The sequence below is a fragment of the Symphalangus syndactylus genome, chromosome 18 (genome assembly GCF_028878055.3).
Source record: "Symphalangus syndactylus isolate Jambi chromosome 18, NHGRI_mSymSyn1-v2.1_pri, whole genome shotgun sequence".
NCBI lineage: Eukaryota > Metazoa > Chordata > Mammalia > Primates > Hylobatidae > Symphalangus > Symphalangus syndactylus.
Window position 1 is genome coordinate 55,833,632 of NC_072440.2, and position 24,882 is coordinate 55,858,513.

The 24,882-nt window shown below is 48.5% G+C and overlaps 1 protein-coding gene across 15 annotated transcripts in view; it reads right to left on the reverse strand.

The window, feature by feature from the left end:
- Positions 1 to 24,882, reverse strand: part of MICAL3 (microtubule associated monooxygenase, calponin and LIM domain containing 3) — a 237,686-nt gene that overhangs the window by 183,056 nt on the left and 29,748 nt on the right. Inside the window, exon 1 of one of the 15 annotated variants that reach the window (XM_055253679.2) lies at positions 15,011 to 15,214. The exons of 13 other annotated variants lie outside the window; for them this stretch is intronic. The gene's annotated coding sequence lies outside the window, so the exon portion shown is untranslated. Of the gene's footprint in view, positions 1 to 15,010; positions 15,215 to 24,882 lie in introns of those variants that run through there. One more of the 15 variants, XM_063623277.1, reaches the window with a different exon arrangement.

Here is a 24,882-nt window from a genome sequence, read left to right on the forward strand (position 1 = left end):
AGAAGTGTTAGGTTTCAGCATTAACATGTATACATTTTAAAAAATCCAAAATTAGAAGCAGAATTTAGTAATTCCCCACCACTTCCTGTCTGTGTTCCCTCCCCTAACACCTGTAATATTCCTGGCACACAGTAGGTGCCTTAAATAGGTCCTTGAATTGGGGTTGGTGGGAAAAGGTGCTAAGTCTGTCTTTCCAAGCCATTTAATTGAGCAGGATTTTGTTTTTTTAATGTGGAAAATATTTTTTATCTGTTATGTCTTTCCTATTCTATTTATCTTGTCCTTGATTTCAGCACCCCACCCGATTTGCAGCCAGCGCTTTCTAAACTGTGCCCTGTGAGCTGTTAAAAAGTCTTCTGGAGGCCAGGCATAGTGACACACACCTGTGATTCCAGCACTTTGGGAGGTCAAAGTGGGCAGATTGCTTGAGCTCAGGAGTTCGAGACTAGCCTGGGCAACATGGCAAAACCCCACCTCTGCCAAAAAAATACAAAAAAATTAGCTGGGCATAGTGGCATATGTCTTTAAGTCCCAGCTACTCAGGTGGCTGAGGTGGGAAGACCACTTGAGCCCCAGAGGCGGACGTCGCAGTGAGCCAAGATTGCGCCACTGCACTCCACCCTGGGCAACAGAGCGAGACCCCGTGTCAGAAAAAAGGGGGGGCTGGGCGCTCATGCCTTCAATCCTAGCACTTTGGGAGACTGAGGCAGGCGGATCACTTGAGGTCAGGAGTTTGAGACCAGCCTGGCCAACATGGTGAAACCCCATCTCTACTAAAATACAAAAAATTAGCTGGGCATGGTGTTGTGTATCTGTAATCCCAGCTACTTGGGAGGCCTCAGCCTCCTCAGCCTCAGCAGGAGAATCGCTTGAACCCAGGAGACAGAGGTTGCAGTGAGCTGAGATCGCGCCGTTGCACTCCAGCCTGGGCGACAGTGCAAGACTCCATGTCAAAACAAACAAAAAACCTCATCATTCATCTAGCATTGACTGAGTCGACCAGGCACCAGGCACTGTGTTGGGGCCAAGCACAGAATGTGAACAGAACTCCTATGTCTCCTGTGCCCCAGAGATGGAAGTACAGTGGTGGACACAGCCATCTGTGTAAAAACGTCAATACGTAGATACATCCATACTTACATACTGTGAGAAAAGAACAGCAGAACGTAAGAGAGAACATCGGAAGGGGCCCCCTGGCCCTTCAGGTGGTAATGAAGTGGTATCCAGCCCGACCTGGGAGGGAGGATGCCCAGGGAAAAGAGGAGCTTGCTCCAGGGGCAGAAGCAGCACACGTGCACAGGCAGGCGACAACGGACATGGCCTTCCAGGACCACCAGCCGGCGGGCTCAGGGCTCAGTGAGAGAGAAACAGGAGGATGACAAGGCAGGCAGGCCACTCAACACAAGGCCAGGCGAGGCCTCTTAACGAATCTGGATGTAGGGACCTTGCTTTTTCCTACATCTTTCATTGTTCCCAAGCCCAGTGCGCTCCTCAAGGCAAACACTAAGAACACATGCTCGATTCAGCAAATCAGTTACAAACCAGTGGCTATTTAAATAAGCAAGGTACTGTTAAAATCTTGGCCCTCAAATTTTATAATTTGGTTTGTAGAAAAAAGGAACCAGACCATCCCATCTCAAACAAAAAACAAACAAATCTTGAGACAAGAAAATATATATCCTGAGGCAGTATCTGATTAAACACCAAATGAAATGTTCAAGTCACATGGTCCACTGGAAGGGGAAATAATTCCCAGGTAAGGTGGTGACAACGGGTTTCCCAAAGCGGGTGGACTCCAAGTAGAAACTGAAATCTGGGGCGAACCGGGCTAAGCCACCTGGGAGGGTGGGCCAGGCACATGGAACAGGTGAACGGACGTACGGGAGTAGGGACAGCAAGGCACGTCGGGGAAGGGTAAGCACACAGAAAGGTTGAGCCCGCCTACAACAAACAGCCCATCCCAGGCAGCTTACCCCCATCCTCAGGGCCTTGGAGGCAGAAGGAAGATTCCTACAGGTCAGGGCCTGGTCTCCTGGCAGGCACACTTTGGGGCAGCAGGAGAAGGAAGGTGAGTAAGACTGTCTGCCCCAGGAAAAAGGGCAAGGGCAGAAAGCTATGGATCTTATTCACTGGGATAAAAAAATGAAGTGCCAAGGAGGGAGAGGAAAGGGAGGAAAAAGAATCCAAATTGTTGTAGTATTGTGCAACTGAAATTCCATGCATAAGCCAGGAAATTCAAAGGTCACAGTTCCCACAGCAACTGTAACCTGACCCATCAGCTTAAGTAGCCTTTGGCACTGCCAGCCACCAAGCGCCTGCAGCCCCTACAATGCCCACACAGACCTGCCCTCAGGCCCTCGCGCATCAGGCATGTTGTGCCTCACCCAGCCGGGCCCACATGGGCTGCCCACCTCTGGCTACAGGAGGCCCTCAGCCATGCCCAATAGTTCTCAGTTCTTTAAGGAGCGTCCTGGGACTCCAGGCCTACTTGCTGTGGGTCTTTACTTCTGACTCTTCTGTGGCGTGAGTAAGCCTCCTTCACCACCCAGATGGGGGGAAAAGGGAGAAGAGAGGTGTGTGCATGCAGACAGAGGCGCTGCTACCACCCTCTTCACTCATGCCCTGTGGCATCAACGCTTGCCAAGCCTCACCATGGGGAAAACAAGGGTGGGGGGAGGCCTGGGGAGGGAATGTTGTAGTTCAAAGGACATCAGAAAAGATGGCTTACCAAATGGGAGAAACTTTCTACCAGTCTGAAAACTGATAAGAGACGTATTTCTGTAGGGTATGTAACTGAGCATATGATCCTTCCCAAGAGGGCCTGGGACACAGGCTTGATCATCATGAGGCCCAGGACGGAGCCACACACAGGTCATGACAGTGGAGGCAGCACAGGGCGTGAAGCTGATGGCCACAACCGACCCCTTCCAGCCCCACTGTGGAACCGGGGTGGCAGTTCAGAGTTTAGGTGTCTGCTGTGTGCAGAAGGGAGACCAATCAGAGCCAGGTTTAGACGCAGGCAAATCATGGGCCCTTTCTAAAAGACAAGGCCGGCCAAGTGCAATGGCTCACACCTGAAATCCCTGCACTTTGGAAGGTCGAGGCAGGAAGATGAGTTGAGCCCGGGAGTTTGACACCAGCCTGGGCAACACGGTGAGACGCCATCTCTACAAAAAATTAGCCAGGCATGGTGGCATGCACTTGTGGTCCCAGCTACTGGGGAGGCTGAGGTGGAAGGATCATTTGCACCTGGGAGGTCGAGGCTGCAGTGAGCTGTGGTCGTACCACTGCACTCCAGCAACAGAGTGAGACGCTGTCTCAAAAAAAAAATTAAATTAAAAAATGTTTAAGATAAATAAATAAAAGACAAGTCCCCTGAGCTCCTCCTCCTATTTAATTATCACAACAGAAAAGACTGAAGACTCACCCAAAAATGGTTTATATCCTGGAAATCATACCTCCCTCTGGGCCATGGTTTATGTGAGCTAACAAAATTACAGGCTCAGGGCAAAGAATGACTTTCCTGTTACGCTGGCTCCCAGGGTGAACACAGGTAAGGAAAGTGACGAGGCAGTCAAGAGGAAAGCCCAGCTCCCTAGGGCCTTGTGAGGAAGACCAGCTCCACCACCCTGCTGTCTGCCCTGGGCCTGGCCCTCAACAGTGCTGATAAAACAAGCTTCAGGGGACTGCTGTGAGAAGTAAATGACGGTATGTACAGCAGAGCCTATGCTGCATGGCCTGGCACACAGAAGTTGCTCAATAAATGGGAATTACTAGTACTGCTGCTATTTCCACATTTCATGTTTTACCCAAACCTGATACATTTATAAGAGCTGTGTGAGGCCAGGTGTGGTGGCTCACACCTGTAATCCCAACACTTTGGGAGGCCGAGGGAGGAGAACTGCTTGAACCTGGGAGGTGGAGGTTGGTGTTCCAGACCAGCCTGGCCAACATGGCAAAACTTTGTCTCTACTAAAAATAAAAAATTAGGTGGGTGTGGTGGCACGCACCTGTAATCCCAGCTACTCGGGAGGCTGAGGCAGGAGAATCGATTGAACCTGGGAGACAGAGGTTGTAGTGAGCCGAGACGAGACCACTGTACTCCAGCCTGGGTAACAGAGCAAGACTCCGTCTTAAAAAAAAAAAAAAAAAAAAAAAAAAAAGCTGTGTGCCACTGAGTCCTGGTTATTTCACAGCACAGTGGTAGCACGTAACATGTGCTTACTGTGTGATGAACACTACTGTGCATGCTGTTCTCTTGAGCTTTACACACTAGAGTTCTTCAGTCCTCACAATAACCTCATGAGGTAGATTCTGTGGATGAAGGAACAGAAATTGAGTCATTTATCAAGGTTGTACGGTTTCTATGTGGTAGAAGACAGAGCTGGGCCCAGGCAGCTGGACTCTGGAGCCCCGGCATGGACCACATCACACCCATCCTCAGAGCATGGAAACATTCCCAGGAATAAAGCAGGCAAAGGCCAGCGTGGCACAGATTCCAAAAACAGCTCAAGACTGACTTCTCTGAAAGAACTGTCAGTCTCAGGTCAGCCTTGTGATCATAAACCCACAAGAAAATGGTTCTAAGTTCTGCAGAAGGGAAAGGCCAGAACAACGCAAGAAGCCGCAGTCACCACAATCATCGTGTGATGGGAGGCGGCTCTACTCAGAATGGGAACAGGACCACACTTCAGTTCAAAACTACACTTGCTAGAAAGTCACCCAAGGATCTCGGTGGCTCACGGCTGACAGTGAATGAATAAGCCTGCAAATTTTAAAAAAAATCTCTTATACCCTACTTGACTGACTTCCTAACAAATTCCCACAACTTTCTGGTATTTCTGAGAACTTCTTATACTCTGCACTCTTCCTTACCCAGCTTTCCCTTGCCCTCCATATTTTTCCGCTCCCATGCCCCACACCTGGCCCCCGAGCTACAGGACTTATACTCACTTCTTCAGATTATGCTCAAAGAAAAAGATTCCACGAATTCATTTACCCCAATTTAGAAATGGAAATACCTGATAAAGAGAGCTAAAAGGGATACAGAACAAACAAGGTATGAAATAGCACATTTTCAAGTCACCCCAAGTGTGTCCCCAAAAAAACAGAACCCAGCACTGTCCCAACAGTGAGTTACACAGACTCTCCTGAACACCCTCCTGGCGTATGTCCTCATGTTTGGGACACAGGATTTACTATTAAAGAGTGCTGCACTTTGGGAGGCTGAGGTGGGCGGATCACGAGGTCAGGAGTTCGAGGCCAGCCTGACCAACATGGTGAAACCCCGTCTCTACTAAAAATACAAAAATTAGCCGGGTGTGGTGGTACATACCTGTAATCCCACTACTCAGGAGGCTGAGGCAGGAGAATCGCTAGAACTGGGGAGGCAGAGGCTGCAGTGAGCCGAGATAACACCATTGCACTCCAGCCTGGGCGACAGAGCCAGACTTGGTCACACACACAAAAAAAAAGAGTGCTACATGGCTCAAAGCCGGAGCAAATAAGACGGCCAACAGAACATTAGTATGTAAGTTAAATGTTTTATTTCTTTCTAATCTTATCTGAACAATACAGGCAGAGGTGGACTGCCAAAATATGTTGTGGGGATCGGGGTAGAAGACAGTTTAGGTTTTTCATTCTGGTAACTTGTCCACATAACCCAAATTCACTTCTTGCTGTTAAATTCCATGTCTTATACTAGAGTAAATAAAGCTGAAAATCTCATTAGATAACATGAGGGAGTTAAGGTTACACTGGGAAACAGCACTGCCCCATTTTCTTGGCTTTTGCTTAAATATAACCTCGGTACACTTGTATCCAACCTCCAGCTATTCCCAGAAGCCTGGAACCAATCACTGTGTTCAGCAGTCATCAGTTTATGGGTGGCTTATCTTAAATCAGTGGCGTGGTGAATAAAATATGTGTGTATATATGTATATATATATGTATATGTGTATATATGTGTATATATATGTATATGTGTATATATGTGTATATATATGTATATGTGTATATATGTGTATATATATGTATATGTGTATATATGTGTATATATATGTGTGTGTATATATAGATTTTTTTTTCTTTTTTTTGAGACGGTGTGTCACTCTGTCACCCAGGCTGGAGTGCAGTGGTGCGATGTCAGCTCACTGCAAGCTTTAAAGAGCTTTTGTGACTTAGTCTCTGCTTTCAAAGGATTTTAAGTTTGCAAAAGCTAGAACAGTCACCAAACATAAGTTCTGAGTATTAAAGGTTATGGGACTGTTACAGACTACTTAGCTCTAGAGACTTCTTTTTTTTTTAGACGGAGTCTTGCTCTGTCGCCCAGGCTGGAGTGCAATGGCGTGATCTCGGCTCACTGCAAGCTCCGCCTCCCGGGTTCACGCCATTCTCCTGCCTCAGCCTCCCCAGCAGCTGGGACTGCAGGCGCCCGCCACCACGCCCGGCTAATTTTTTGTATTTTTAGTAGAGATGGGGTTTCACGGTGTTAGCCAAGATGATCTCGATCTCCTGACCTTGTGATCTGCCCACCTCAGCCTCCCAAAATGCTGGGATTACAGGCGTGAGCCACCACGCCCAGCAGAGACTTAACTACAACAGAAACATCTGAAAGCACAGAAAACTGATGTGCAAATCCAGGTTTACTCAAGAATTGAGAGTAAATTTGACATCACCAAAATTAAAAATGTGTATGCTTCAAAGCATAAAGGACACCATCCAGAAAGTGAAAAGACACCTATAGAATAGGGAAAAATATCTGCAAATCAGGTAACTGATAAGGAACTTGTATCCAGAATACATAAAGAACTCTTACAACTCAATAATAAAAAGGTAACCCAACTTTTTAAACAGCCAAAGGATTTGGACAGATATCTCTCTAAGGAAGACCCAGAAGCACAAGAAAAGAAAGACGCCAATAAGCACATGAAAGGATGCTCAACATCGGTAACCATTAGGGAAATGCAAATCAAACCCTCCAATGAGGTATCACTTCATATCCACTAGGAAGACCATAATAAAAAAAAAAAAGACAATAACAAGTGTTGACAAGGATGTGGGGAAATTGGAACCCTCCTATGTTGCTGGTGGGAATGTAAAATAGTGCTGCAACTTTGGAAAAGTTTAACAGCTCCTCAAAAAGTTAAACATAGAGTTACCATATGACCCAGCAATTTCATTCTTAGGTATATACTCAAGAGAAATAAAAATCTACACCTGGCCAGGTGCAGTAGCTCACACCTATAATCCCAGCACTTTGGGAGGCTGAGGCAGGAAGATCACCTGAGGTCGGGAGTTTGAGACCAGCCCGACCAACATGGAGAAACCCTGTCTCTATAAAAATACAAAATTAGCCAGGCATGGTGGTGCATGCCTGTAACCCCAACTACTGGGGAGGCTGAGGCAGGAGAATCACTTGAACCTGGGAGGTGGAGGTTGTGGTGAGCCAAGATCACGCCACTGCACTCCAGCCTGGGCAACAAGAGTGAAACTCTGTCTCATAAAAAATAAATAAATAATAAAATAAAATAAAATAAAAAATATACACCTACACAAAAACTTGCACATGACTATTCACAGCAATATTCCAAATAGTCAAAAAGTGGTAATAACTCAAATGCCTATCAACTACTGAATGGATAAAGAAAATGTGGTGCATACATAACATGGAATATTATTCTGCCATGAAAAGGAATGAAATTCTGATACACACTACAACATGAATGCATCTTGAAAACACCATGCTAAGTGAAAGCAGCCAGTTACAAAAGGGCAAATATTGTATGACTACATTTACATGAAATGTTCAGAATAGCAAATCAGAAAGAAAGTAGATGAGTAGTTGGCCATGGCTCAGGAGAGGGGCTGGAGAAGATGAGAGTAACTCCTGTGGGTACAAGGTTTCTTTTGGGGATGATAAAAATGTTCTATAATTGAATGATTGTGGTGATGGTTGCAAAACTCTGCATATAATAAAACCATTGAACTGTAGGCTTTTTTTTTTTTTTTTGAGACAGAGTCTCCCTCTGTCACCCAGGCTGAAGTGCAGTGGCACAATCTCAGCTCACTGTTACCTCCACCGCCCAGGTTCAAATGATTCTCCTACCTCAGGCTCCTGAGTAGAGTAGCTGGGATTACAGGCACCTACCACCACACCCAGCTAATTTTTGTAGTTTTAGTAGAGACAGGGTTTCACCACGTTAGCTAGGCTGGTCTCGAGCTCCTGACCTCAGGTGATCCTCCCGCCTCAGCCACCCAAGGTGCTGGGATTACAGGTGTGAGCCACCGCGCCCGGCCTGAGCGGTACACTTAAAACGAATGAATGGTATGTGAATTATATAATAAAGCTGTTTAAAAGAAAAAAAAAAAACTGGCTGGGCACAGTGGCTCATGCCTATAAATCCCAGCACTTTGGGAGGCCAAGGCGGGAGGACTGCATGAGCCCAGGAGTTCGAGACCAGCCTGGGAAACATGGCAAAACCCCATCTCTACAAAAAATACAAAACTTAGCTGGGCGTGGTGGTGCACTTGTGGTCCCAGCTACTTGGGAGGCTGAGGCAGGAGGATCACTAGAGCCCCGGAGTTTAAGGCTGCAGTAAGCCGTGATCGTGCCGCTGCATTCCAGCCTGGGCATAGGAATGAGACCCTGTCTAAAAAAACCCTGAGGGGAGTAACCATGTCTTATGTGTCACCATATTCTCGAAAGGGCCTGCCATATAGTAGGTACAAATGTACGTAAATGGCCCAGGTACGGTGGCTCACGCCTGTGATCCCAGCACTTCGGGAGGCCGAGGCGGGCGGATCACCTGAGGTCAGGAGTTCAAGACCAGCCTGGCCAACATGGCGAAATCCCGTCTCTACTAAAAGTACAAAAATTAGCTGGGCATGATGGCGGGCGCCTGTAATCCCAGCTACTCGGGAGTGTGAGGCAGGAGAATCGCTTGAACCCAGGAGGTGAGGGTTGCAGTGAGCCAAGATCGAGCCACTGTACTCCAGCCTGGGCAACAAGGTGAAACTCCATCTCAAAAAAAGTATGTAAACATTGGTAAAAAGAATAGAGATGTTGAGTCATATTACCAAAGATTTTATTAGAGGAATTCCCCACGGCATCCAGTGCCTTCTACAACAGTCCCAGCCTAGAGGAAACAGATCCCTCCAGCACCTTCTGCCAGCCCAGCACACCACCAATCAGGCTGATCTCTGTCTAAAGTCTCTTCCCAACTGGAGTGCTATGAGGCTTTACTGGTAGATTAAAAAAAAAACAAAAAACAGGTTTTTTTGTTGTTGTTTTTGGTTTTTTATAATTTTTGACACAGGGTCTCACTTTGTCATCCAAGCTGGTCTCACTTTGTCACAATCATGGTTCACTACAGCCTTGACCTCCTGGGCTCAAGCAATCCTCCTGGCCTCAGCCTCCTGAGGAGCTGGGACTGTTGGCACATGCCACCACACCTAACTAATATTTTAATTTTGTATACAGAAGGGGTCTCATTATATTGCCCAGACTGGTCTGGAACTGCTGGGCTCAAGTGATCCTCCCTCCTTGGCCTCCAAAGTGCTAGGATTACAGGGGTGAACCACCGCACCTGGCCCCCAGCAAGTCTTGCTGAAAGTGGGTAATATGAGCTCTTGAGGAACAGGAGGAAGCATGGGATGTAGTCCTCTCCAGCAGTCTGGCTAGAGGCCGAATTAGCATTCATGAAACAGCAGCAGCTCAGGGCAGGGGAATGGAGATAAACTGGGAAATAAAGACGGTAAGGGCCTTTGGTGGAAGGAGGGATATTCTTCAGGGCTTCCAAAAGGAAATTGCTGCAAACTACTTTCCTGCCTTCCCCATTCCGCAATCAGAATTAATGGCCTCCTCCACAGCATTTTGTTCAAATCCGCCTGCTATCACAGCCGACTGCACACATGTCCGGCTCCCTACCACAGAATACATTCCTAGTGGGCAAGGACAACTTTCGGCTCCTGGAAAACCATCAGCAGAGTCTTGAACACAGGAATTGGAAAGTCTGTATCTGCTGAACTTAAGTATTTACTTCACAACAATTACTACTTTAACACCTCTTTTCTGAAGCCTGTAAGTATCTGTGGCAACAGAGAAACGGAGGCAGAATCCTCAGGCTATCAACACGCCCTTCACGCAACCTACAACGAGCAGCTGTGCACTCCAGCCAGACCCACTTTCTCCAGAGTGCCAAGGTTTCTGTCTTATCATGCCGCCCATCTTATCATTCCGCGGCAGCAAACCAGCTGCCCGTCTGCTCCTCCGCCTCAGCCTCACCCAGATTCGGCTGGACTGGCCCGTCACCCTCGGTTCCTGCTCAACTCCACCCTCGCTTCCGACTAAGTGCCAGGTCCTGCACTTCCGCTGGGCCTGCCCTGGCCCCCATCAGTGCCCTGCACACTTGGAGGTGTCTGTGATCATCTGTCTATCGGTCCCCCCCAGACACTGTGGACTGCAGGAGGGCAGTATTTACTTCACCCACTGCAGTGCTGGCAAACGCTTAACAGACTGGTCTCTAAAAACATGTGCATGTATTTATATGGACACACATTTATTTTCAATTTTACTGATATAAAAGATATGCAGCACACAATGGTAATAAAATATACAATATAGTAACAAATATATATCATAAAATACACAATTATACACTGTAATAAAGCACATAGGAATAAAATCTATAATACTCTTCATTGTAAATTCCACAGAGCCACCTGATTCTCCCAGAATGCTTTCCTAGATTTTTTTTTTTAAATTTGGTCTAACTCTCACATCTGTGGCGATTGACTCTACTTTAAGGAATAAAACAAAAGTGAAAGAAAGAAGATAAAGATCAATCATGATATAAGCAACTTCTCCGCTGAACTGGACACTAGTTTCAAATACCAGAAGAATATTTACTTAATTTTCTTGTACTATTCACAATATAATAGTTACAGACACAAAACACTAAGTTTAAACTGCAATGTTAATATTTTTTCATCACTTTCTTAGATAATGAACAAAACAATAAACCCAGCCCTAATGTGTCATGTTTGGGAGTGTCCATGGTGTAAATGCTCCCATCAAAGCTAATGTCCAGCCCCCAACATGACATATGTGAGCGCAGACATAGTTGGGAAGAGAAGCGCATGCACACCACTACATGGTGTCTCCACCAGATATAGCAGGTGTGATGGCACAGGCGATGCTACGGTCACCAGGAAGTGATGAGTTTTGAGTATTTATTACCTTTGCCTTTATTATAATTCATTTAATTATAATGGCGGCAGTTAACAACCAACTTGCAAAATTCCTTAAGAGACGGGTGAGGTAGCTCACGCCTGCTGAGGTACAAGGATCGCTTGAGCCCAGGAGTTGGAGACCAGCCTTGGTAACATAGCGAGACCTTGCCTCTACAAAAAATTAACAAAATTAGCAGGGAGTAGTGGTGCTTGCCTGTAGTCCCAGCTACTTAGGAGGCTGAGGTGAGAGAATCGCCTGAGCCTGGGAGGTCGAGGTTGCAGTGAGCCAAGACTGCACCACTGCGCTCCAGCCTGGGCAACAGAGCAAGACTTTGTCTCAAAAAATAAAAAAAAAATTAACAACAGGGTATGAGCTGGCTCTGGTAGGCCACAGCTCACTACTGAATTCCCAGCATTCAGCACACGAAAGGTGGTGACAGCACTTGTGGAAACACAGCACAGCCCCGCAGTGGCTTCACTCCTGAAGTCTGTGTTTCAGAGGGAATGCAGGCTTTCCCACAGCCGGGCACTGGAGGAACTGCATGTGCAACACGTTATCTTTTCAAAAACGGGGTAAAATGCCATTTTAAAAACTCAGCATAAGCTGAAATGTAAAATGTTTTCTTGGCCAGGCGCGGTGGCTCATGCCTGTAATCCCAGCATTTTGGGAGAAGTGGGTGGATCATGAGGAAAGGAGTTCAAGATCAGCCTGGCCAAGATGGTGAAACGCCGTCTCTACTAAAAATACAAAAATTAGGCAGGCGCGGTGTCAGGCACCTGTAATCCCAGCTACTTGGGAAGCTGAGGCAGGAGAATTGCTTGAACCCAGGAGGCAGAAATTGCAGTGGGCCAAGATCGCACCACTGCAATCCAGCCTGGGCGATAGAGTAAGACTTCGTCTCAAAAAAAATAAAATTAAATAAAAATAAAAATAAAATATAAAATAAAATAAAATAAAAAAGTTTTCTTTAATACATTCTCCCTGAGGTACTTCTTCCACAAAAACACTTAGGCAGCAGGGAAGTGCATTTTAAATCCTTCAACAGTCTGACTGGGTGGCGTTAGTCACAGGGTATTCCTTAAAGCTCGTGAGCTCGGCTCCTGATCTGGAAAGGACAGAGTCCAAAAAGTACCTCAGACCCGAAGGGCCTTGGGTTGAGGCCACAGCCTGGGAATGCCTCTGGGCCCCATGGGTCTCTTCTAGCTCAGCAGGTCTCTCTCATTCTGTCTATTGTTTTTTCTTTTTTTACAGAAGGGGTCTCACTTTGTAGCCCAGGTTGGTCTCTCCCGCCTCGGCCTCCCAAAGCGCTGGGATTACAGCTGTGAGCCACCGTGCGTGGCCAAATCTGTCTCTTCTCACATTGCTGCACCACCTTCCCTTCAACCTCCTTGGGTCTTCACCCCTCCCCATTTCCCTGGGACCCTCCCTACACCCCCCTAGGCTGGCTTTGGCCCTTGGCTTCCCACCATCCTTCCCACCCTTTTAACAACCGAGGGTCTTAATTCCACCTGCTACTGTCACTAGTAACTCCTAAGTCCACATGGGACTATGGGCACACTCATCTCTACCTATTATCCTCATGACAGAACGCTGTGTGTCCCAAAGATGGAGACTGGCAGTGTCCTTCAGACTCAGCTGCACCTCCAAACTCTGACTCTGTACTCCCAAGCACAAGGCTGAAGCTAAACCTGCCTCCTCTGAGTCTCCACACGGCTTTCCTCCCTAGAAGGCAGTGCTGCTTGTCCCACACCAGGTCTTCTGGTCCACGCCTCTTCTCCATCCCCAGTCACTACCCTGTCCTTACCACCCCACCCTCCAGTGGACACCGTTCCATACTGCCTGCCACACCTTCATCCTCTCTGGACACCTTCACACCATGCCACTTCCTATGGAAGAACCCTATGCTAAAGGTGCCCTATCAGACTCCAAGAGAATATTCTTATTCCCAGGAAACAGACACTGAAGGATTCAGGAGTCAAGGGGGACACTTCCACTAATTTACAAATTGTTCTGGGAAAAAAAAATTCAAAGAGAGGAAAAAAATATGAAAAAGTAAATGGGGCAAAACGCAAACCATTGGTGACTCTAGGTGAAGGGTAAATAGGAACTCATGTACTATTCTCAAACTTTTCTGAAATTATACCAAAATAAAGCTATCCCCCAAAAATCCAAACCCTCACCTTAGCGTCAAAGTTCAACAATCAACAGCTCTTCTTAGAGGCCACTCCTGCCAGGCAAGTTCCATCTATCTGACATCTTGTTTCTGCCCCACTCTCAACACCTAGACTCAGGATTTCCCTGGTCCCTCCCTGCCAACCCACTTCCTCCACTGCCCCGAGAGCCAGTTCCTGACTCACTTCTTCCAGGGGTGCTGAGGAAGGAAAGGAACTAACATTCCCCAACCATCTGCTGCCAGCCAGGCCAACACTGCACTCGGCGCATGCCATACAGTGTTTCACCTAATCCTGCGAACGCCTCTGCGAGGAGGGCCTCCCCGGAGACTCAGAGAGATGAAGACACTGGTCCAAGATTACGCAGACACCGATGCAGAGCTGGAACAGGGACCCAGTGGCCTGTGCCACCCACAGCATTGACCCACACCTCACTGCTCCCTGTCGCCTTCCCAGACCCCCCCCTCCAACCTCCCATGCCCCACCCAGTCGCTTGCTCAGTGAACACAGATGGGCTGCTTTGCCCCAGGTCCTGCTCTAAATGCTTAGGGATCTGTCAAAGAACAAAACAAATAGGGTTTCTGACTTCATGAAGCTTCCATTTTTGTGGAAGGAGATGGACAATAAAAGCTGTATTTATTAAACACTTATAGCACTGACTCCATGGCAGGTGTTATGCTATGCATTTTATAAATATAAATTCATTTGACCCTCACAAAAATTCTGAGTTAGGTATTGTTCATACAAATGAGGAAACCAAGGCAAAGGGGTTAAATAATCCACCCAAAGCCACAAGAGTAGCAAGTGGTGAAGCCACAACTCAACCCCAGGCCCTGCCACCTCTCAGTAAGCATGAGCGGGCAACACAGCATGCTAGAGGGTGAGTGCCCCGGAAAATGGAGAGTAAAGGGAATCCGGAGCACGGAAGGAAGGAGACACACTGACATTTTAAACTGGGAGGCATGAGGATTCCCAGAGGAGGTGACATCTGAGCAAAGCCATGCAAGGGTTGAGGGAGTTCGCATGCAATATTGCAGGAAAGTGTTTCAGGCAGGGGGAGTCTGTCCCACGGCCCTGACGCAGGGCATGCCTGGAGCATAAGAGGAAGGTCTGGCCAGGGAGGGGACAGCCCCTGCCTTTTGTGCAGCAGAATGCCCAAGTGTGCTGCGTGCCAGATTCCCTGCCTCCCTGGTGCCTGTGCTGCTCTTTTAGTATTCACCTGGACTTCCAACATGAACCGTGAACTCTGAGAACAGGGCCCGTGACCTCTACTCCCTCTGCTTGTCCCTACTTTCAAGCTGATGTTTGCTGGATCTGTCTGCCTTGCCTTGCAGATTCCACAAAACTACAAGGTCCAGGAGGATGAGCAGGTCCTGCCAGGGAAGCTTCTGACACCTCGGTCACTGGTCCTCCTACACTAGTGGTGAGCAGTAGCCTCTGCCTGCGGCAGGGAAGCAAGCAGTAAGTAAAGGGCACTTATATTCTGCATTTTCAAAGCCTGCCTGCCCAATTCTATATTCAAATTTTATTCCCAGTAGGCCCCTTTAAACTGGTAGGCAGCCAATTCCACCCTACTTGACAAAGGCAAAACCATCAGGTAACTCACCTGAGCTCACTGCGCAGCAGCAGAATCGAGGCTTTCTCATCTAGACTGGGAGATCAGGGTCTGCAGAGGCCACTCGCATCTTCACCCTCCTTTAGGACCCATCACCTTCTCTCAGGCCCAGCCCCAGGCCCTGCAGAACTCATGACTCTTGAATTTCAGATGTGCTGGGACAAAAGAATCACTCTTGTTTTTGTTTTTGTTTTTTTTTTTGAGACAGTCTCGCTCTGTTGCCCAGGCTGGAGTGCAGTGGCAGCAATCTCGGCTCACTGCAACCTCCGCCTCCTGGGTTCAAGCAATTCTCTGCCTCAGCCTCCCAGGTAGCTAGGATTACAGGCACCCGCCACCACGCCCAGCTAATTTTTGTATTTTTAGTAGAGACAGGATTTCACCATCTTGGCCAGTCTGATCTTGAACTCCTGACCTTGTGATCCACACACCTCGGCTTCCCAAAGTGCTGGGATTACAGGCACGAGCCACCTTGCCCGGCCACAAGAATGACTCTTAAGAGGTCAGTAATGACCGGTCCGGGCACAGTGGCTCATGCTTGTAATCCCAGCACTCTGGGAGGCCAAGACGGGTGGATCACCTGAGGTCAGGAGTTCGAGACCAGCCTGCCAACACGGTGAAACCCTGACTCTATTAAAAATACAAAAATTAGCTGGGCATGGTAACATATGCCTGTAGTCCCAGCTACTTGGGAGGCTAAGGCAGGGGAATCGCTTGAACCCGGGAGGCAGAGGCTGCAGTGAGCCAACATGGTGCCACTGCACTCCAGCCTGGGCAACACAGCGAGAATCTGTCTCAAAAAAAAAAAAAAAAAGAGGTAAGTAATGACCGAACAGTACAGGGTCCTGATCCCATCTAAGTAGGCTTAAGGCAAAGACTGAGCATTTACTTAAGTCACAGAGAATTTAGCTAAACGCAGTGAGTCACCCACTTCACACAGAGAAAAATGCATCCCTCTACTCCTGTCTCATCACGCAAAGAATGCCCAGATTTCTTTCCCATAGTTCCCCTTGAACTATGTAGGCTACTCATAAGGAATGAAGGAATATGCATCAGACACTTCCCTATTTCTAGTTTCAGTCTTTTAAACAGCCAAAAGAAAATGCCTTTTTGTCCTACATCAGAAACGGTAGGATACCTCTTTTCTCCCATTTATTTCCAAAGTAGATTACACCAATTTAATTCCATTTTATTTTCTAGAGTAAGCATACAAAAAAATCCATCCTAGAAGAATCATTTTCGACTGGGCGTGGTGGCTCACATCTGTAATTCCAACACTTTGGGAGACTGAGGCAGGAGAATCATTGAGACTAGGAGTTCGAGAACAGCCTGGGCAACACAGCGAGACCCCATCTCCACTAAAAATAAAAGAAAAATTGTCCAGGCATAGGGGTGCACGCCTGTAGTCCCAGCTACTCAGGGGACTGAGGAAGGAGGATTGCTGGAGCCCAGGAGTTCCAGGCTGCAGTGAGCTATGATCATGCCACTGCACTCCAGCCTGGGTGACAGAGCAAGACCCTGTCTCGAAAAAACAAAAAGAAACAAGAAGAATCATTTTCCATAGACTGACAGACAATGGAGGAGAGGAAAGCTGAAAGAGAAGGTTTGAAACTGTAACTGAGTGGCTGTTCCTTTCAGGAGATGGCCTTCCTCCTGGAGGCAGCAGGGACTGGCGGGATCTATGTGAAGGAAAGTGCGGTCCCCGCCCTCTGCGGCCGAGATGCTCAAGACAGGTGATCCGTGAGCCCTAGGCCTGCTCCCCCTCTAGGCCACTGCTGGGCCTGCTGCCCCCTGGGCAGCCTAGCATGGGTGCTGGGGAACCGCTGCAGGTGTGTGGGTGCAGAGATGGACAGGTACCTACCCACCTGTATGGAACAGCTGCCACGTCACTATTTACCTACGGCAGGTACTCTGTGAGCAAGGGCAATCGGAGGGATGCTAGCTTCAAAGACAGAAACAGCACTGTCACTGGGAACTTTCCCGATCACTGTCTTGTGGTGTGGACAAGAACATCCTTACTCTTGATAAACCCACACTGAATTATTTGGGGTAAAGGGGCACAATGTCTTCAACTTTCAAATTGGTCTGGAAAAAAAATGCATCTACACATGGGGAGAATGATAAAGCAAATGAGGTCAAACGATCAAATCTAATAAATCCAAGTAATAGATGGGGAGTGCCTGTACTCCTCCTGCGACTTCTCTGTAAACAGGAAATTATATCAAAATAGAGTTGCCCTAAAGATGACTACCTGTGGCTCCACAAACAGGCGGGCATGCTGCCCCAGTCACAGCGGGGGGCACCTGCTGCCCAGCACACCCAAGGCCAAGGCAGCAGAGAAACCAGCACAGCACCGCCCCCAGGGAGACATGGGGGCAGCTAACAATGCTGATGGAAGTCTGCAAGCATCCGCCATCTCTGGGTTTTTCTTCAGAACCAAGTCATACTCCTAGCGCTTGGAAAACGAGGCCAGATTTACCAACAGGGGGCTGGAAAGGCACCTACCCAGCATTATTCAGGGTGCTGCCCTCTCCTTATCCTTTCTATCTTATCAGTGTCCTCTTCTCAAAATGTATCTGGCATCAGGTCCCTTCCACTCCACATCCACTGCCAACATCCTGTTCCAGTTCCTTGTCGTGTCACACCTGAATCATCCCCACCTGCCAGGGGTGGGCACAGTACCACCCACACGCCAGACCCAGGGGCGGGCACACCACCACCCACGCACCAAATCCAGGGGCAGGCACACCACCACCCACGTGCCAGATACAGGGGTGGGCACACCACCACCCACGTGCCAGATCCAGGGGCGGGCACACCACCCACGCTCCAGATCCAGGGGCGGGCACACCACCACCCACGCGCCAGATCCAGGGGCGGGCACACTACCACCCATGCGCCAGATCCAGCCTGCAGGCAAAGAATGGTGTTTACATTTCTGGGTTGTTTTGTTTTGTTTCCTGAGACGGAGTCTCACTCTGTCGCCCAGGCTGGAGTGCAGTGACGCGATCTCGGCTCACTGTAACCTCTACCCTCCGAGTTCAAGTGGTTCTCCTGCCTCAGCCTCCCAAATAGCTGGGACTACAGGTGCCTGCCACCACACCCAGTTAATTTTTTGTATTTTTAGTAGAGGCGGGGGTTTCACCATCTTGGCCAGGCTGGTCTTGAACTCCTGACCTCGTAATCCACCCACCTCAGCCTCCCAAAGTGCTGGGATTACAGGCATGAGCCACCGCACCTGGCCTGGTGTTTACATTTCTAAAGGGCTGGGGAAAAAAATTAAAAGGAGGCTATTTTGTGACATGTAAAAATGACATAAAATTTAAGTTTCAGAGGCCACAAATAAAAGCATTACTGGAATACAGCCACAGCCATCCACTTCTGTGCTCTCTGTGGCTGCCTTCACACAACAGCAGAGGGGAGCAGCCGCGGAGTCCAACCAGCTCATGGAACCTAAAACATTTACCTTCTGGCCTTTTACAGAAAAAAGATCAGCCAGACTCCTCCCTGGCTGATCTTGCTTGACTCAGTTCTCCCGCCTCCACAAGATTGACTGACCTGAAACTCGACTTCCGCTGTCACTCTGTGTCCAAACCCCCAACAGGTTCCCCGATGCCCATAAAGCCCACACCGTACCCTGACATCCATTCGACCAGGAGAATAAACAAGAAAAGCCCTCAAGGCCATGCCTTTGCTCATGCTGTTCTCTGCCTTTCAGGAAGCCCTTCCTGCCTTCCACCGCTAAGGCTGCCGCTACCTTACCTTGCCCTTGCAGTCAGGGCAAGACTCCGGGAATGCTCCCGGCTCCCTGTGCTCTTGCTCCCACAGCTCCCTATACTTATCCTCATCACAGCTCTTACCACACAGTGGTGAAATTATCTATTTGTGCGTCTGTCTCACCAGCTGCAGCAAGATCCCACAGGGCAAGGAACACATCTTACTTATCTCCCACCACCCAGACAAAACCCGGTACAGCAGCTCATCAACGCTGAACGCAACCCCAGCCTGGCCAGGCTGGCCTCCTCGCTGCCCCCGAATGCATGCTGCTCACTCTCAACCCTGGGCCTGTGCTCACCCCAGCACCCCCATATCTCACTTAGACAATCCTACCATGGCCCGGGCACAGTTCAAATTGCATGTCCTCCGTAGGCCCATGGAAGTCAACATGGTCGCAGGTTCAAACCCCCACTCCTCTCACCCATGTGCCGAGTACCCTTGCACAAGATGCTTCTGTCTCTGGGTCCTCATCTGTAAAGAGGGAGTGACTCAGTATCCCCTAACTTGCAGGGCTGACAATGCATATAAAGCTTCTGAACCGGCACTTGGCATATAATAGATTTTCAAGAAGTAATAGCACGCTTGTCTTCCCCAATGACACTGTCTATGCCACCTGGGTATTTCATCCCTTTTCTTCCCCATAACTTGTGTATATTACTCCTGGCTCTCCTGAGGCAGGTTTGTCAGGAGCGGAGACAAGGTCATAGTACGCTTCCATGAAGCCGCCCCTGCCCTAAAACCCAGGACAACACAACACGTGGAGGAAGGGACCAACGGATACAACTTTAATAAATAAGTTATTTCAGGAGGTTTAAAGAATTGCTAACAAAAAAAAATGCAAAGCCCCAGGGGATCAGGAGTGAGCTCAAGAGCAGGCTTTTGCAGATGCTTTCATATTGATGAGAAAGGCAGTTAGAGAGAGGGAGCAAGTGGGATGAGGAGGGGACAAGCAAGACAGGAAAGAACTCCCCCCTGGAGGGTACGGTTCATTCTCACCCAACCAAACACTGCAAAGAAACCTGTGCTGACTCACTGGATAGTCTGGACCCAGCATGCTCCCCTGAAGACTGTCTCTGGATGAGAGGAAGCCCCAAGCCTCAGAATTCCATTCCAAGTTTCATGAGCACCAGTCAGTGACAGTACCAGCTGATGCGTGGGGTGCTCACTGCGTGCTTACCACGTGCCTGGGAGGATTCTAAATGCTTACGACCATACGAGGTGAGTAGGACTGTTACGCCCTTCATTGCACAGATGAGGAAACTGAGTCTCGGGAGGATAAGGAACACACTCCAGGTCACACACTCTAGTAACTGGTATAGTACAGCACAGTCTGGTTCCAGTATAGTACAGCACAGTCTGGTTCCAAGCTCTTAGCCACAATGCAGTTTGAGTGTCTTACTCTGATTTAGCTCCACCACTTACCAGGTGAGAGATCTCAGGCAAGTCATCTAACCTCACCATGCCTCATCTTTCAAGTGGGCCTCATACGAGTAACTTTGTAAGACTGTCATGAGGATTGAAGGCGATCATGCCATGACACATATTATGAAGCAGACTCCTGAGAAATCAGTTCCCTCCCACTTTTCCCATATCCCAATATAAGTGAGGTTTTTAGCCAAACCCCTTGACCTCTTTTACTACTAGGAATGATCTATATGCCCTGCTGGATTTTCCTGCCTACTGCCTGTGCCTAAGCATTTGGACCTCATAAAAGCTTACAAAAACAGCCTGGAGACAAGCATTAAAGGAAAGCAACTGCCCACGGAGCTGAGTGGGGCAGCGCAGCAGAGATGGTCCAGACAGCTCCTGGCGTGCAGATGAATACTGCATGAGCAGAGGCTGGGCCAGCCAGGCCCTGCCAGGACATGCCACAACTGACAGCCCGTGACAGCACCTAGATCCATGTGCCGCACCAGCAGGCCCAGATGACAGGCCTGGAAGGCTGCAGGCAGAGCCAGGAGCACCTGTGCCTCTGAGCCTGCATGTGTGTATGTGCTGTAGGGGACAAAGAGTGGCAGGCAGGTGAAAGTGACAGGCAGTCATTCCCACCAATGATGGGATATCAGAGTGCCTGAAATATTGTCTATAGCAAGGTAAATTTTTAAATTCCTACAGAAGGAATTCTGTTGCAGAATTCCTTTACTGTGAAGAATTTAATTTCAAGTCAAGAAGTACAGATACACACTGGTTTATTTTGAAGATAAATCCACGTTTCCATACATCAATTTTGCCTGAAGGGTAAGAGACACCTTTAAGCCATGAACCCTTCCCCTGGGCTGGTGGTCATGCACAGAGGGAACTTGTCATTAGCAGCATGTAAAAGTGTCCTTCGTGTTAGCCAGTCAGCTATATTAATACAGCAGGAAGTAGAGATCAGGTGTTTAACTCATTTCTAGAAGATATAAGTAATTTCTATTTGAATGGACCTGATCAAACGGAACCAAATGTCTTAGAAAATAAAAGGTTAAAACCCAAGCAAAACGGTATCTCACTCATCATATCCAGTAGTGAGAAGTCCTATTAGGCCTTTTCCCACAACACATCAGCTTCCAAATACAGCACATGACAAAGAAATACTTCAGGGAGGTGGAGGAATGGGGGGCTTGTTACCGTGCTGGCTGATGACATTATTACAAGGCTCCAACCAGCTCCGAGGCCGTGGCAGACACAGCACCGTGGTCCTAGGGTTAGAAAGGAGCCCCAGAAGCAGCATGGACAATCTAATACCCAAAGCATGGATGAGGCGCCTCCATGCCCAGGACTGCTCCCATCCGCCGTTGCTAGAGCACCTAGGAAAGGGCACAGACTGCAAAACCCTCCTCTAGGAAGGGCTGCCCAGTCCACTTGGGGCACCTATACCTCTCGATGAGTAGCTGGGCAAGGACAAGCACATTGAGAGCACCAGATCCAAAGTGGCGAAGGGCCCAAGGGCAGCCTGCAGGCAAGGGAAATGGTCCCAGCCTTTCCTGCAGCCCAAGTGCAGGGCTGGTCCTCAGGAAGGAGTTGCAAAATGATCCTGTTTGCAAAACACAAACATTCCACAAACAGCAGCCACAGGGGGTAGGTAAATTCTAGAAATTCTCAATCTTATGTACAAGAAATAAACAAAACCAAGTCAAGAAGAATATTTTACTAGTTAGCATAAATTTGCTTAGCACTCTATGTCCAGGGCTTCCTGGCCAGTTAAATCCAGGTTACTGCACTTGCATGGCTGACAATGCATCTAACCTCTTAGAAATATCAACCTCTTGCAGACACAGGCTGTCTTACCACGTGGCACTTACATACAACAGGTGCTCAATAAATGTGCTGAAAAACGTCAGTGTGTAAAGGATTCCTAAAGTAGGAATCCCCCCTGCTCCCTGGCTCCCTGAGGGTGGTTGAGGCCCAGGGGCTTGTTTGTGTCCCCACCCTCCACTAGGGCCTAGCACGGTGCTCACTACACCCGGAGGGCCGATTCAAGCTGCCACCTGCGAATTTTTTCCCTGCCTCATACTGTCTTTTTCTGCCCCATTCCTCTTCCTTTTGCTCCCTGAACATTTATCTCATGGGATTTGGAATCATTAGCTATGCAAATTCTTGGGTTTATGGCCCTTTACCTCACTGGAACAGCTTCCCTGCTGTAAAACGGGGTGAAAGGACCCTACGTGAAGACTAGAAATGATGTGTGCACAGCCTGCCACGGTAAGGCGAAGCGATCACTGTTATGACTTTCTTATGTAATTGTCCACAGGCCCCACTATCTAAAGGTACTCAGAATACCAAAAGCAGAAAGTTTGTTTTTCCTACCCCTGCAAGGGCGGTTTTGAGAAAGCCTATCTGTTTTGGAAAGAAACTGACCCAAGCCCATGTCACTAGTTAAAATATTTCCTTTTTCCTTTTTCACAGGGAAATGGATGACTCTGACTAGTCATGGCCAAACTGGGTAAAAGGTTCTGTTCCACAAGTTCATGTGCCAATTCTATACAGTGATTAGGATTCCCAGATGGCTTTTTTTTTTTTTATTTTACTTTAAGTTCCAGGATACATGTGCAGAACGTGCAGGTTTGTTACATAGGTATACATGTGCCATGGTGGTTTGCTGCACCTGTCAACCTGTCATCTAGGTTTGAAGCCCCACATGCATTAGGTATTTGTCCTAATGCTCTCCCTCCCCTTGCCTTCCTCCACCCCCGGCCCAGCTCATTCCCTTAAAAGAATCATCATAAAGGAGTTTAGCTGGGGCAACAATGGATCTGCTTGGGTTCCACAACTTGGGAATCAGAAGGAAGGGAAGGGCTTCCTCACCTTTTCCAGGAGCAGGGCTGCCCTCAGCACTCTCTAGATCCCAAGGCACAGCCCCCAGGTCCCTGAACACACAGTGTCCTAAGTGCCCCCCTGGGAAGCCCCCTGTGCCCATGCTTTCCTCCCAGTGCTTCAGAATTACCTCCTGACTCTGCCCCTGAGAAACAGGCCAGGAATATTTCAAGGAATACGCCAACTAACCTCAATGCACCTCTCCTGGCATTTCAGAGAGATAACTCAAGAGTGAAGAGAGGGAAACATGGAGGAGGGGTCTGAAGACAGGAAGGGGTGATCCCCCAGGACGGAGGTAACCCTGTGGAATATGCCCAAGTCAGTTGCCCTCAATTGGTCTGTGATAGCACAAGTCCAAAACCCAACGCCTTCATCTAAATCCTGATGCCACCACTTTTTTTTAACCCTCTGTGCCCCACTTCCTAGTGTGAAAAGCAGGGATCATAACAGCACCCCGTCTGTCCGCTGTGGGGAGGACTGAACGCGTTAAGACACATGGGCACTCAGGACAGAGCATGGCACGGCCAACAGTCTCTAAGCGTCTCTGATGCTGCCATCGCTGCTGTGCTCATCAGTGCCAGGTGCTGCTCTCCCACCCCTGTCCCTGTCCCATCACAGCCTGACAATCCTCAGCCACAACAAGGAGCTTTGTTGGTGGAGGAGGGAGGAATTTGGCTAGAACCTTTGTAAGCTGACTTTCTGTGGGCTGGGGACAGTCCACGCTAAAGGGTAGTTGCCATTCCCCTGCGGGCTGCAGGTGCCAGGAGTGAGCACTCTGCATCTTCCCCCTGACCAAGCTGCTCCTCCTCTCTTGGCTTCCAACACTGGCACTGGCCTCCCGGGACCCATGCTACCTCCAGACTTCAACTGGCAACAGAAAAGAGACAGGGGGCTGGGTGCAGTGGGGTGCCTGTAATCCCAGCACTTTGGGAGGCTAAGGCAGGAGGATCGCTTGAGCCCAGCAGTTCAAGACCAGACTGGGCAACACAGAGAGAGCTTGTCTCTCCACAAAATTTAAAAATTAGTCGGGTGTGGTGGTGTGCGCCTGTAGTCCCAGCTACTCAGGAGGCTGAGGTTGGGGGATGGCCTGGGCCCGGGAGGTCAAGGCTGCAGTGAGCTGAGATCATGCCACTCCAGCCAGGGCCACTCCAGCCAGGGCCACAGAACAAGGCCCTGTCTCAAAAAAAAAAAGAAAGAAAAAAAATTAGCATGGGCAGGAGAGAAGAGAAGCCTGGGACCCACTAAGGTTTCATTTCGCCTTTACATAGGAAAAGTCAATAAAAGCTACTAGTTAACCACATGGCTGTGCTGTCCGTCCCTCTCCTGCCAGAGTTAACCAGACCGAATCTCCTGCCAGAGTTAACCAGACTGAATCCTTCAGCAGATAAACAATTCAACAGACACCTGCAGATGTGCCTAATGCAGGAAGACTCCTCACTAGATTCCCTCAAACGTAACACACGTGCACTCTGAGCTGGGCGCTAGAGAGACATGGCCTAACAGAACACGAAAAAGATACTGTTGTCCTTGCCAAGATCCTCACTACTTAGCAGAAGCTCTTGCCCTTCCGCTTCCACCTTTCATCAAGGTATAAGCCAACAGGCTCACTTCTTCTCTCTTCTTTAATCTGATTTCTGTCTTCCCTTTCTTTTTTCTTTTAAGAGACAGGGTCTCACTCTGTCACCCAGACTGGAATGCAGTGGCGTGATTATAGCTCACTGCAGCCTCAAACTCCTGGCCTCAAGTGATCCTCCCACCTCAGCCTTATGAGCAGCTGCGACTATAGGTGTACA